We start from the raw sequence: 14,933 nt of genomic DNA, 5'->3' as shown, positions 1-14,933 counted from the left end.
AATGACATGTCTTTGCTTCTAGTTTCTCAGGCCATGAACCCTGGAGTCATTGTAAGTGCTCTTCTTTGTCTCTCAGACTTCACATCATATCATCAGCTTGCCTTTAATGCAGGGCAGCCACCAAGTCTAGGTAATATGCAGTTGGTAGGTAATAAATGGTTTATCAATGCCACATTCTAATTCACAGTAAAATAATATTTATGTTTCCAGGCTTTATGGTCACCCCGTATATTCAGAATTCGGTCATTTCCCACCACCTCCACTTTCTACCAGGTGTCCTAAGGTGCTGCCTTCTTTTGCTGGAACCATTGTAATAGCCTTCTAACTGGTCTTCCTGCTTCTTCTCTTGCTCCCTTACAATTTAATCTAAGCCCAACAATCAGAGTGATTTTTCTAAAACTCAAAACCCAAATTAGATGATGTAACTCCCCAGTTCAAAATCTTCCATTGGCCCCATCTTACTCAGCATGAAATCAAAGACCTTGCCAAGGCCAACAAGGCCCTAACATGTTTCAGCTCCTGCTTCCTCTCTGACCTCTATCATGACTCCTCTCCTCCTCATTCATTGCATCAAGCTTGCTCCCACCATAAGGCTTTGCATTTGCTAGCCCCTCTACTTGCAAAACTATTTCCCCAGAGAGCCATCAGGCTGGCTGCCTCACTTTGTTCTGGACTTAGCTCAGGTGTCCTTTGATCTCCCAATAAAATCACAACCCCCCACCTGGGCTACACTTCCTCTAACTCTTGCCCCATTTTATGATTCTCTTTAATAGTCCAACCATCTGATATACGTAATTATTTCTCTGTCTGCCAGAAGGTAAGATCCAGTAAGAGTAAAGACTATGTTTTGTTCGTGGCTATATTCCCAGCACTTAGAATAGGCCTAACATAGAGTAGATATTCAAACATTATTTACTGAGTGAATCAAACGAGAATGTCTGAATCTGCATTATTGAATGAGAAGTACTCGTTCTACTATAAAGGTAAATTAAACGTAATTATGTACAAGAGATTCTGATATTAACATCGACCCTTCAAAAGGAACTGCTGAGGGATGCCTGGGTGGCTCAGTGGTTGAGCATCTGCCTTCGGCTCATGGCATGATCCGGGGTCCTGGGATCGAGTCCCTCCCTGTGAGGAGCCTTCTTCTCCCTCTGCCTGTGTCTCTGCCTCTCTCTGTGTGTCTCTCATAAATATATAAAATCTTAAAAAAAAAAAAAAAAAGGAACTGCTGAAAATTTTTAAATGAGTATGGTTTCAAAAGGAACTTCTCTGTTATGAGTAAGTCCAAATTTCATAGATTCTTGAATCCTCACAATTTTGCCTATATTTTCTGAGTGCCCCATGATTGTGAGGGCTGAAATGATGGCATTCTCATATTAGAGTCTTTATTCTTTGGTTCTGCCTTTGTACTTGTTCAATTATGGAGCATCCATGAAATAAACCACTAGAGTGGCCTTGCTCTCCTGTCAATATGCTCTATAACACATCTGTTGATCATTACTTGCTGCTGAAATAACTTCTCTTTGAGATTTTCCTGTTCTGCATTCTGTCCCACACTTGTAAAGGGAGAAGTTCTATTCTGCTCCCTGGGGAGATAGTACCCTGTGGAAAAGTAGCTTCCTCATTAGGGTGCAAGCCGAAAACTCCATAATACCTCCTATAGAACACTATTTATCTTTTCTCCTTTCTTCTCACTCTCCAGCCATGGGAGTTTAGGGCCTCACTGTTCAATACCACTGACTTGGGATAAGGACTGTGGCCAGAGGATTTCAGTGTCTGACAACTGGCTATGAAGCTGCTGGATATAATGATGGGATCCCAGAAGGTCCTTAGACCATGAAGACTGAAGAACACTGAGGCCCACAGTGAGAATTTATTGTTTTAGGGGTTTTTTTGTGTGTGTTTTTTTAAAGGTTTTCTTTATTTATTTGAGAAAGAGAGCACAGAGCGAGAGGAAGAGGGAGAGGGAGAAGAGGAGAAGCAGACTCCCCACTGAGCAGAGCCGAATGTGGCTGGATCCCAGGACCCCCAAGATTATGACCTGAGCGGAGGGCAGATGCTTAACTGACTAAGCCACCCAGGTGCCCCAAGATATTTATTGTTCTGAAGTCAGTGACCACTCTGTTAACTTTAAAATTCTATCTTTGCAACATGTGAAAATAGTGGGGACCCTGTTCAGACACAACTTGGATTTAAGAAAATGTAACGAACTTGTATTAACAAAAAGAAAAACCTTCATTAAGGAATCAGGAGTAGTAAATTCCTTCCTTTAACTCATTCAATAAATATTTATTGAGCACCTCCTGTGACCAAAGTACTCTGATGATTCCAAACCAGATTCTTCTTTTGTATTTCAATAAAAGTGTTGAGCAATTATCACCAAGGAGTGACACCCCCTCACCACCCCCCGAAAAAAGGACATTTCGAAGATTTAGGTATAAAGGGGGTGAAAAGATTTTTTAGAAAGGATATAATCTTATGATGTAGAATGAGTTTATATTTTAGAACTCCAAACTGAGTTTTATATGATATTCTCCTTCTGAGCCTTCGAGGGATAAATACTGGGAACATCCTGTCAACCAGCATTTCCCTCTTTCTCTTGGGCCCAAACTCTGACTGGTGCCACTAAGCAAGCAGCAATGTCTCTTACTTTGTGCAAAAGATGCATCGTTGGCAATCCATTGCTAGTGAGAGCAAAGAGAGGAAGAGGCCTTCACAAGTTGCACTTGGTATGGGAACCTAAAGGGGAGGAGGGTTTTTCACAAATTTGAAGGTAAAAACTAAAGAAGTTGATGGTGACAAGAACTTTGAGTCAGTGAAAACTCTTTAAATTCCAGAAATCCTTTAGCCCAACCAACTTAGGAGAAAGAGAAATCCCCCAAATCTAAGGAACCCGTCCCAGTTCATGCCTGATTGGCAAAACTGGTGTTAGAACTCCTCCTGGCTCAGAGCTTTTCTTCTTGTGTTTTTCGTTAAGGGTAATGTTATGGACTAAGAGTAATATCATGGGCTGAGGTTACTGAGAAAGCATATCCTCTGGGATTTTAGCTTTGTGAGTGATTCCAGGGTGGTTTTATATAAATTCCCCGAAGTGAAGAAGCCCTATTTTTTTTCCTCTGGATTCTTGGATGTAATAAGGGAAAATCAGAGTTTTCCTTCAGAGCAGCAACAGCTTGTTGATGGATCACCTCTAGGATTAGAAATTTTCTTATGGGAACATAATCATTCGGAGGGGGGGAATTGTTAAAATTGAAACCAAGCATCAAGAAGCAAAAGTGTTTCAGAGAACCTCCTGCATTTTAGTTCAACTCTGGCAGCAAGAAAACAAAACCACATAATCTAAGGCTCACGCCCAACTCTCTGAAGCCCTGTATCTGCTAGTTCCTGTGTGGTTTGCCTACAGACTGCAGGGCTGACTGGGGGTAGTTTGGAGGAGGGAGTAAGAAGTAAGGCAGGAGGAGGCATTATTAATGGATCTGTGAACTTGAACTCTGTTTTAGTATGATCCTTGGAAGATAGCACAAGGTGGATCTGTACTCTGAAATGCAATAATTTTGATATTTGACTTCATCTTCCTTCTTGCAAGAGAAGATACTATTAATTTGGTGTCAAAGCCAAGACATAGACTCGACCTCCTCTCTTCAAAAAGGTATGTCATTACACAACGTCGGGCCATATACTCTAGAGATCTTGAGTAGTTTTATAACTTGCAGGATGTTCTCTATAAGTCAAATCTAATTAAAATGAATCCGATGGGTTCTCTAAATATTGCTTTTTTATATTTTGGTCCGTCCACAAAGGTCTGTATGTCTTTTGCTGTAACAATGCTTGGTGTGATTGGATTCGACTTCCAGCAGAAGAACTTGTTCCTTATCCAGTCTAGCACACAAAATTCTCCACTAATTGGCCTCTGAGCCATCTCAGGGAGACTTTAGACCCATTACAGAGGTGAAATCCCACCTCTCCATTGTCGGCACTGAAATCCAATTGAAGGCGGGAATGAAGGTCTGGGCAGCAATGAATGAACATTGGCACTGTAGGGTCAGGATGGCTCTTTTACGTACATTTCTAGTTCTGTCAGTATTTATCATACCTTTACAGAGAATACCACTTTGGATTTCTTTACAAAAAGAAAATTTTATGTTGAAATAGGTTTTGAGAGAGTATTGTCTATCTTTATCTCTTTATTGATAATTAGTGCCAGGTCCCTAAGATGGTGCCCAATTCAGGCATTGAGCTGAAGACAGCTCCTTTGTGCTCTTTGCCCCAACTACTCCTGAATATGGGGGTTGAGTATACCCATGAAGGATTTCACTAAATTAAAAATACCATGTTTACATACGTGGAATGGGTCCTTGTTAATAAGGTATGAGTAACTTAATCTGCACATTACTGAAAATATTCAGCCCCATATAAATTAAGAGGGAAATGTTTAGGATCTAAAATTCTAATTCTGAAGGGGTTGCATGTGCTCATGTTATGTCATCTAAGGGTGGAAACCTCAGGTTGAAGCATCTTTTGTTCTATACAACTGCATTTATCATAGACTGAGCAGTTCTTCAGTGGGGGTCCTCCTTTTATTCTTATTTTTGGTTTCAAAAAGAACGTTTAGTGTAAGTAGACTCTGCTTTAACAACCCAGTATTGTTTATAAAACTTCATGTTTATAATGTAATTTTAAGGAAAACCTCTACAAAACCCACTGTTAAATGAAGAACACTGTAAACGGGATCCCTGGGTGGCGCAGCGGTTTGGCGCCTGCCTTTGGCCCAGGGCGCGATCCTGGAGACCCGGGATCAAATCCCACGTCGGGTTCCCGGTGCATGGAGCCTGCTTCTCCCTCTGCCTGTGTCTCTGCCTCTCTCTCTCTCTCTCTGTGTGACTATCATGAATAAAAAAAATAAATAAATAAAAATAAAAACAGATTAAAAAAAAAAAAGAACACTGTAAATACAGAACCATCGAAGTACATTTAAATTTCAAGTTTTAAAAACTATGATTTGTACTCTTTTTGAGAACTTTGTTTTTTGTAAAGAGAGAAGGCCTGTATTGTTGAATAAGATCGGACTTGGAGTGTCTCCCATAAATTATAGGCTTATTTTCCCTAATATATTATTTATTTTATTTTTTTAAATGACTTTACTGAAGCAGAAGGGAGGAACATTATCGATTTGTTCAGTATCGATTTAAGTAATAATTCTATTGCTACTAAGATATCCTTCTGAATATCTCCCACATCTTATGTCCTGATGAAAATCCCTTTTGTTCTGTTAGTTCAGTTGTTCTATGTCTACTTCACAGAGATACTATGAGAATAAATGAGCTCACTCAGATACGAAGTGCCTTAGGAAAAAAAGCACTCTAAAAATGCAAACTTGTATCATTAATTATTGCTTTGAATTGATCATTTTCTTTCCACTTTTATACAAAATATACCTCATCTCTCTTAGAACCATTGCCTTCTGGAAGAGTTGAAAATGATCCCCGATTCCCACAAACGTATTGATTCTCAGAGTATAATAACACCTGCTGATGCTGGTGCCTTACAGCACTCACGCCTGAACTTGAGCAGGACTTGCCTCTTTTCCTGGATCAAGAAAAATCTACAGTTGTTCAAAATGTGTCATCAAGTGTGATTCCATGAGGAATTCTTAAATAAGTAACAGTTGCTGCTGGATTAGTCTTAGGGCCGGATTCTTCATTTTCATCCTGTCCTAAAAATTCAAAATGTGGTTAAGAATCTTTGTGACCTAAATTATTTGAATCACAAGATGGGGTTACTTCACTCCCATTTTGTCCATCTCAAGTATTTGCTAAAGCATATCTTCTTGATCTGCAAAGGAAGAACAGTCTTCTTTCTTTCTTCCTTTCTTTCTTTCTTTCTTTCTTTCTTCTTTCTTTCTTTCTTTCTTTCTTTCTCTTTCTTTCTGCCTGCAACTTTAAAATTCTCAGGAACAAAATAAATTTAACACATAAACATTTACAAACATTTATTGGGCGTTCACTATGTATCAGGCCCTATATTAACATGGAGCATTCTTCAATGTTACTATCAGGTTTCAGTAAGGTTGAGCAAATAGAAATTCAGTAAGTGATTTTTAAAAATTTCTTTTTAAATATGCATTCACAAACATTATAGAGAATTAAAAGAAACTGTTACTAAGTACATGATGATAAAAGTCTCACATGCTCTCCAAAGAAGATATAAGATATTTTATGAAGAAAGTGAAGAAAAAGTCCAAACGAAAAAAGTTTGAAGTATTAGTACAACGAATACCTCTACCTTACCTGCTAGACTCACCAACTGCTATCTTTCTGCCATATTTGTTTCATCTTTGTGCATTTCTTTCAGAACTACTTGTAATTTGCAGACAAAGCAACACTCCACTCCTAAATAATTGGGTACACATTTAAGAATAGGGGCATTCTCCTATAGAACCACAACGCCATCATTATACTTAAGAAGACGGACAGTTAAAAAAAAAAAAAAAAGACGGACAGTAATTCCGTAATTTCATCTAATACTTAGACCATATCTAACCTTCACCATCTGACCCCCAATTGTCTATACCTTTTAAAAAAATAGTAGGATCTAATTTTTATAAAGAAAAGCACATTTTTGCACTTGGACTTTATCTTTTTATTTGGTAACCGGATTTTTTTGGAGGGTTAGACCAGTTATCTTGTAGGATATCCCACGTTCTGGATTTGTTGTTGCCTCATGGTGTCATTGAATTTGCTCCTCTACCCCCTGTATTTCCTGTAAACTCCCAGGTTCAGCCTGAGCATCGATTAGATTTCAATTGAACATTTTTTACAAGTCACTCCATATTGCATCTCATCAGGAGGCACATAATGCCAGGTTGTCCCTCTATTTGTGACTCTCGGTTTGATCATGGCTTGAGGTAGTGATCTCACTCCAGGGAGCTCTCATCGTAAAGGTACTTTTTCTGCCTTTCCAATTAACAAGTTCCCTGAGGGGGTGACACTTTGGCACTGTGGTAATCTTTTATTTCCCATCAAATGTTACCTAATGGCTGTAGGTGATAATCCTTGCCGAAATTGACTGATCCATTGGGGACCATATACATTTTTTGTATAATTTGAAGAAGGTTTAGAAGTACAATTCATCATTTTTAGCAGCAATAGCAGATATGATTGAGTGTGTAAATTCAGATAATAACTCCAACAACAATAAGAAGTAACACTTACTGAGTGCCCGCTATGGATTTGAGGCCAATCCTCCAGTTACTAACCGGGCCAGATGAGACAAATTAGTCTTTCTTTCTGTGCCTAGTTTCTTAAGGTGCAAAAGGAGAGTAATAGTGGTACCTATCTCATCATATCATTTTATTTTTATTTTTTTTAAAGATTTTATTTATTATTCATGAGAGACAGAGAGAGACAGAGAGAGAGAGAGAGGCAGAGACAGGGGCAGAGGGAGAAACAGGCTCCATGCAGAGAGCCTGATGTGGGACTCAATCCGGGGTCTCCAGGATCATGCCCTGGGCTAAAGGTGGCATTAAACCGCTGAGCCACCCGGGCTGCCCCATCATATCATTTTAGAGCCTCAGTATAGTTGACCCTTGAACAACATGGGTTTGACTATGCGAGTCCACTTACACTTGGATTTTTTTTCTAGAAACATATTTTTCTCATGATTTTCTTTTTTCTAGCTTACATCATTGTAAGAAGACAGTGTATAATAGAACATGCAAAATAGGTGTTAATTGAGTGTTCAAGTTATTGGTAAGGCTTCTGATCAACAACTGTCTTTAGTAGTTAGGTTTGGGGAGAGTCAAAGGTTATTCAAAGATTTTTGACCCTGGAGGGTGGTGCCCCAACCCGCACCTTATTCAAGGGGCAACTGTAATTTATACATGTAAAGTCACTAAAATGATGTCTGTATCATTTGCCAAGCACTGGTCTATTCCTTTATAGATATGAACTCATTTGCTTTTCATAAGGGTGCGATGAAGGATAATGATATTATCCTTCTTTTGCAAGTGAGGAACCACAACTGCAGAGAGGATAAGAAACCTGCACAAAGTCACTTAACTAGTATGTGGTAGAGCCTGGATTTGAACCCAAGCAGTCTGACTCTAGAGCGTTCTCTCCGAAGACTGGCACATGTAATGAGAAATGACACAAGTGGAACTGAATGGTAAGCAGTAACAGAACCTCGCACCACCACCACTCAGATTTTAAGTTACTCCACGTTATTGAAAATCTGGTACCATTGCTACCAAAATACATATTAGGTTTTGTTCTTCTGAATGATAATACTACAGATGAGTGTACTTACTGCATTTATATAGCTTAAGGCTCTGTATGGGAAACTTTAAACAAAAGATATCACTAAGAACTGAAAAATATAGAACTACGAAGGAATAGGAAAGAGGCACACAGAAAGGAATAATACAAGAGGGGAATTATGAGTCCTCAGAGCCGTGGGGCAGGAGATGATATTTTGATATAGTCAAGAGGGAAAAAAATCCCTCTCATTTTTCACATTCCTGTACTGTATTAAGATGTTACCACTAAAATGCAGGAGTATAGCCATTGTCAGATTTATAAAGGACCCCACTGGATTTCTTTATGGGACGATGGATGAGTCTTATAAGTAGGTAGCTTTCCTGGTTGGTTATCTCATACGCTCAGATATCGCAGAAGCCAGTCTCTGCTTCTGAAACATATAACTGTATACAGAAAAGGCCTTACAAACCAGTATCCATCCCTACCCCTTCATTAGCATTACAAAAGGGCTGTAGTGCCGTCTTATCCACTTCCTCAAACGCTGTTGCAGAAAGCTCTCAAGTGTAATTTTCTAAACAGAACTAAGAATAAATGAGAAAAAATCCAACATTAATAACGTTTTTATGCACTTCGAACACAAGTCATGGCTAAATTGGTCCTGCCTTTTTATGTTTTTTAATGAAAAGCAGCCTAATTGATCATTGGTCATGAATAATACTTTTTCATTTGTTTTTCTCCATACCGCTCAGCCTTGTAGAACCATGGGCATAATGTGGCAGCCTCCAAATGGTTTATGATTTGTGTCTTTTGTCTAGTGCTTTATGGGAAAATACTGGAAACAAAGTGCTGAGAACTCAGTAGGAACTCAGTAAATAAAAAGTAGATAGTTCTCTTGTTAAATACGACCTTAAAGAAATCTCTTTCAGATAACTAGGAAATATTATTAGGGAAGTAGGAAAACAAAAACCCTGGTTGGTTTGGAATTTGAAATTTCTGTTCATCATTTTATAGGCCATATATATTTAGTCCTCTATGGAACAAAATGTGAGGTCAGATTAGCTTCCCTCCCCCAAGTAGATTTATGTTCTAAAAACATGGATTATTGAATCAGTAAGGGCAGCGGGAAAATCTCAGCCATGACCTTTTAAGTTGATTATAAATATGTTGATACCCATAGCACACAGATTGTCAGCTACACAGTTAGGAAGCTGAGGGAAGCTATAGAAACTCCCCAGGGAGAAAAAGAAAATGTGCTTAGCACTCAGCCACATGCACCTTTATGCAGACTTTCTAGTGATCCATGAATCCCCCACCTGTCGGTGACAGGAAAAAATTCCTTTATCTGAAGTTATTTTACCCTAAGCCTTATAAAGTCTTTCAAAAGAGTTTTCACACGTTATCTCATTTGATCTTTGAGGTAGACGCACTACATATTTTACCTCTAGTGCTGCATTGTGGGAAAAACAAAGCTTGAGAATTTAAGTGGCTTTCTCAAGGTCATTTTGCTAACATTCGCCAAGACTTAAAACCAAGGCTTTGAAGTTGATACTCAGGGCTCCTTCTATCACACCGTGTTCTGGAGATGCAGGAACCCTTGATGAGCTTCTGGAAATCTGAAATTTGGCTCTACTGGAAACTACCTGCATGACTCTTAACATTGTAACTTCTTACAAGACATTGTAACTTCTCTGGGCCTCAGTCTACCTCTCGGTCAAGTGAGAGATTAGACTCTATGTACTCTGAAGCCCTTTGGATTTTGTTCAAACTACTTAATCCCACTGGACCTGAGAACAAATGACCTTTTCTGCAATAGATGACAAGACTTTTTACCCTTCCCTGTAGGTCGTAAAAGCTGGTGTCCAGTTTGCCATGGGTTCCTTTGCAATGTCCAAATCCTGTTAGAAGCTATAAACATAATAGTGCTTTTGTGGGCTGCTTGCGTGTCGTTCTGCTGGTTGCTCATTTTCCTACAGGGCTGAATGCCTCACAGTGAATTTGCTTTCTGTGCTCTGCATCAGACAGACTTACCATGATTATTTATTATCCCTCTTGGGTAGTTCAGAGTATAATATGGAAATAAATAATGATGATGGACTTATTTGGGGCTGATAAACCTTATCCTTCTATAAAGGTTATTTCTCTTGAAGGACCTAAACCTTCCATCTGATTTTTCATTATTAAGAGTTATTTCTTTTAATGTCCCTGAAATGTGCTTGGAAATTGGAGACTCATAAGAGGGCCTGTGGTACTGAGCACAGAAGCCTTGAAAGAAGGAAGGACATGACCAAGCCCTTCACTTTGGGGGCTAGCTGGAGTCTTTGGGTCAGTCTAATTAGGACAAGTTTAGTATTAGCATTTGTTTCAGATTTATAAAAAGTGTCCATAGCATAAGCTGCCAAGTACACAAAATCCATGATATAGTCCCAGCTTAATTCTGAGTCTCTCTGGAAAGCTAAAACAAGCAGAAAATTCTCATGCTTTGTGTGTCAGTTGCTAGATAGAACCCCAGAACTGAAGGTCTGCTCCACATGGTAGGAGCCACCCTGTTCTTGGCCATTGGACTAGTCTGGGCCAAGGACTATTTATTGGCAGGGAGAGGCTGGCGACCTCAGTAATCAGGAAGGTTGCCACAGAGATTTATTTGTGATTCATAGCCAGAGATATGAAATTGGGGGTCCTGGTTTCTCAGTCCTTTTGCTTTTTCAATTTTCCAAGTGAACTTCAGGCTGGCGAATGGAGCTATAGCAACTTCTCATAGAGAAGGGCATAATTTGCTCAGTACAGTGTCAGGTCACTGACTGTGGGAAGAAATACGGTCCAGTGATGAGAATAACAGAGAATGCAATTAGCTCCTATGTTCTGTGCTCTTTCCTCAGCCTTATGGATGATGCAGTATGCTTCATTCCCTCCTCCGTCCTTGAGTGAAACGATACCATTCTCTAACCTGCTACGCGGGACACTTGGGAAGAGACATACATTGTAACCCCAAAAGCACTTTTGTACCTTTGATATAATAGAAGTATGCAATATTTCATTTATAAAACGCATAACGTGGTGCTTTCTTATTTAGCCAAACCCATTTTGTGGCATATCTCTCTCTCAGATCAATATTGTTAAGCAGACTACTAATTCACTTTATCCACTAGATACTGTAGGATGTTGTGACTTGGCACTGGTACCCTGTAAATACCCAAATAAACAAAGAAGGGGTAAGTGTGAAGCCAAAAAAAATCCCCTTGCTGGAGAGCGATTCTCAAGGCAGATGGAGCTCTTCCATAGTAAACTTTGTGTTTTGGTTCTTTGTTTTTTTGTGTGTGTTTTTTTCCAGCATGGATATACAGTTTTTATTTTAAAACGTAAGATGTAGGGAAAAATAAGATTTATTACACAGACAACCTAACTGTGTCAGCTCAAATTATTTCATAAAATGAAGGGTCAGTTAGGTGCTATTATCATCAAGAGAGCATGCTAGAAGGCTCTGTCATGTAGATGCCATAAAAAATTACCTGTTTGGTCACTTTAATTCGTCTTTGGGCTCCTGTCAGCAGACACCCCTTCAATCCCCAAATCACAGTACCCAGATATACTGAGAACACTTAGGATAATAATAAAAAAAAATAATGGGTTCTTTCCCCTAAGGAACATACAAGCCATTAGGGAAATTGAGTAAATGAGCACTATAGTGCATTGCTTATGCGGAGAAGAACAGAGCAGGTGGGGCAAGGAGGGCTTTGTAAAGAGGGCTTCCCGAGGGAGGCGCACCTGCAGGGGAGAGATGTGGCTTGACAAAGAGATGTAAGTGCAACTACAAATTTGTATCGTTCACAGAAATCCTGGAGGAACAGAGTCTTTTTTGCTGGTGATCCGTTTATTTTGCAAATGATAAGAGTTGAGAAGGCTCCTGTGACATTTTTTTCCTTGAGGAGCCAGAAATTAAATTAAATTAAATTAAATTTCTGTCCCTGGACACTGTTCCTCAAGCTCTTTTCCCACCTAGCTGGCTCTTCTCTCACTTCCAGTTATGTCTTCTTCTTTAAGCATCAATATCTTTGGTTCTTTTAACTACTCTCCTAAGATGGGGTTTTGCATGCTGTCATCATTTTAAGGTGCTCACCTCTGAAGGACTCCAGTTTATGGATCATGGTGCCAGAATGGGATAGAGCTCTCCAGGGGGCCATCTAACAAATGCAGAATACAGCGAAGTTGTTGCCTCCCATCCTCTATGCCTTATATTTCTATTAATATGGCCCAAGATTGCATTAGCCTTTTTGGCATTCATGTCACAAGGCTGACTTATGCCGAAATTGTGGTCCACTAAAACTCATGAGTTCTTATGCATTACTATTAAGCCAACTCTTCCTTATTCTGTACTTATGCTATTGATTTAAAAACAAACAAGCAAACAAAAAACCCTAGGCACAGAGGTTTAAATGTAGAGAAATTTATCCCTCTCATACTAAGTCATATTGATAACAACCTATTAAAATATTTCTAAGCTAGTGAATTAGTTCTCTCTCCTAGCAGGGAGTATTTGAGAGCATAGCTAGTCTCACACTGTATCCCCCCTGGAAGAGGTCTCCATAGAGTCAGGACTTTATTTTCTCCTTCCTATCAAAAAATTCTCTGCAACCGTGGACAAATCTACATCTTTAGACAAACAGGTGAGCCTCCATCTTTCTGGCTATAAAATCAGAACAAACATGAATGGCCATTTCTTTCCCAAGGATATACGACAATGAGTCAGATGTCTACAAAACTCTAAGTAAAAGTTACTCAGAGGCTCTATTATGTGACAGGAGGAAATTTTATTTCAGGCTCTCAGCAGCTTTGGGAAGATTTGATTATGCTTACCGCCATACATTATAGTAAATAACATTCATTTTTACAACTGTTTTAAACCTGGAGCTGAGTGATCTGATTTTGGGTTAGAGTAACATCATGTGATGTCAGTACAACTTCAGTGCACAATTATCTGTAATTTCAGTAAACATGATCACATACCTGTTTCATGGCAAGGCCTCATCGAAAGTGACTCTTCTCTCTCCTTCCCCTCCCCCCCAGCCGCATCCTCAGCCCTAACCCCTTCTGTTAGTAAAATAAGGACTACCAAAACCTTGAAGCTTAGGTTTCTGTCAGACCTTTGGAAACTCCTAAAAGTCTTGCCAAAAGAACTTAGCTGTTCATAGGTTTTCTTTCCTGCACCAAAGAGGGGACCTCACAGCTAACTTGTATAACTTTTATAATTTCAAGCTAATAGAAATGTTGCATTTCAAAACCCATTCCTGTGAGAGGTTTTGTTCTTAAATAATGGTTCTGGGAACACGCACATTTTTCTAATCTGTCATTCTGATGCAAATTTTAAGGTTGCTCCCATGACCTTGTAATCATCAAGATTCAAAGATTCCTCACCCTTCCCTCTCCCCAGTGTTTTTGATCTGGGGTCTTACTGCTTAGCTATTCAACCACCAGTCAGTCCAGTTGATACCACCTGGCAGCCTGTTACAAATAGGGATCTCAGACCCTGCTTCCAGCCTACTGAATTAGAATTCAAATTTTTGAAAGACTCCCCTGGTGATTATTATGCACACTAAAATATGAGAAGAACTGACCTAGGGTGCAAGGTTTTCACCCCACATTACCCAGCATCCATCTTGTGTCGTAATACAGTTCTAAAATACCATTTGGTATTAAGAGTTTAGAGTTATTCTTTACAATTTTACCAGATTTAAATACTTTATGCACACCCAGCTATTTCTCAAAGTATATATAACTGGCTTTAAAATACTCGTGATTTTCTAAGTTCTTATAGAACAGAAGTCCTCAGTAGGGAGAGGTTTGACATCCCCTCATTGCCAGGGGCATTTGGCAATGCCTGGAGACATTTTTAGTTGTCACAATTTGGGGTGGTAGTGGGGGGTGCTACTAGGATCTGGTGGGTGGAGGCCAGCGATGCTGCTCGGGATCCTACAATGCACAAGACGGTCCCCACAGCAGAGACTTAACCAGCCCCAAATGTCAATAGTAAGAACCATGGAGAAACCCTATTACAGAGGTATATAGTTGTAGAGAAAGATTCAGATGTGCAACCATACATTATAAGAACGCCATAGGAAAGTGGAGCCTCGTGGCCCATCGTGATATAACCAAAGAACAGATGGGCTGTCAGTGGACTTAGTGATAATGTAAGGAAGGGAGTGGGGGATCCAGCCACAAGTGAGAGGAGACACCTAGGACAGAGGGTCACCAGTGCTCTGTGCACAAAGACAGTCAGCTTTAGGGAACAGGGATGGGATTCAGAGACTAGACACCAGAGATAAACTGAGGGGAGGGGTGGGCTGGAGAGACACAAAGCTTGAGTCCTAGAGTAGATACTAGATATGATCCCAAAATCATGTTAGGCCTGGAAAACAAGAAAGGATTTCAGGTGTTAGCTTGGGAGTACATGGTGGATTTCAGGTAAATCCAGTAAAACAAGGACTTAGGAGCAAGACAAAATCCCATTCGCTAGAATTGGGACACCTCTGAGCCAGGGCAGCAGCAGGGGGTGACCTGATCTAGAGTTAGCCAGTTATTCAGCCACAGTGAACTTCTTAAATTCCTCCCAACCCAGAAAAGGTTTAGTGCTGAGCCTACGGTATGGTTGACTTGCAGGAAGGGGTCAAGTACTTCCAGTTA

General features: G+C 39.8%; 1 protein-coding gene across 1 annotated transcript in view; it reads left to right on the top strand.

The window, feature by feature from the left end:
- The first annotated feature begins 3,304 nt into the window (after positions 1 to 3,304).
- The window catches only part of GRAP2 (GRB2 related adaptor protein 2), a 64,488-nt gene continuing 52,859 nt past the window's right edge, over positions 3,305 to 14,933 (top strand). The window contains exon 1 of the mRNA XM_026017427.2: positions 3,305 to 3,652. The gene's annotated coding sequence lies outside the window, so the exon portion shown is untranslated. The remainder of the gene's footprint in view (positions 3,653 to 14,933) is intronic.

The sequence above is a fragment of the Vulpes vulpes genome, chromosome 16 (assembly GCF_048418805.1).
Source record: "Vulpes vulpes isolate BD-2025 chromosome 16, VulVul3, whole genome shotgun sequence".
NCBI lineage: Eukaryota > Metazoa > Chordata > Mammalia > Carnivora > Canidae > Vulpes > Vulpes vulpes.
This window is presented reverse-complemented; position numbering and strand designations above follow the sequence as displayed.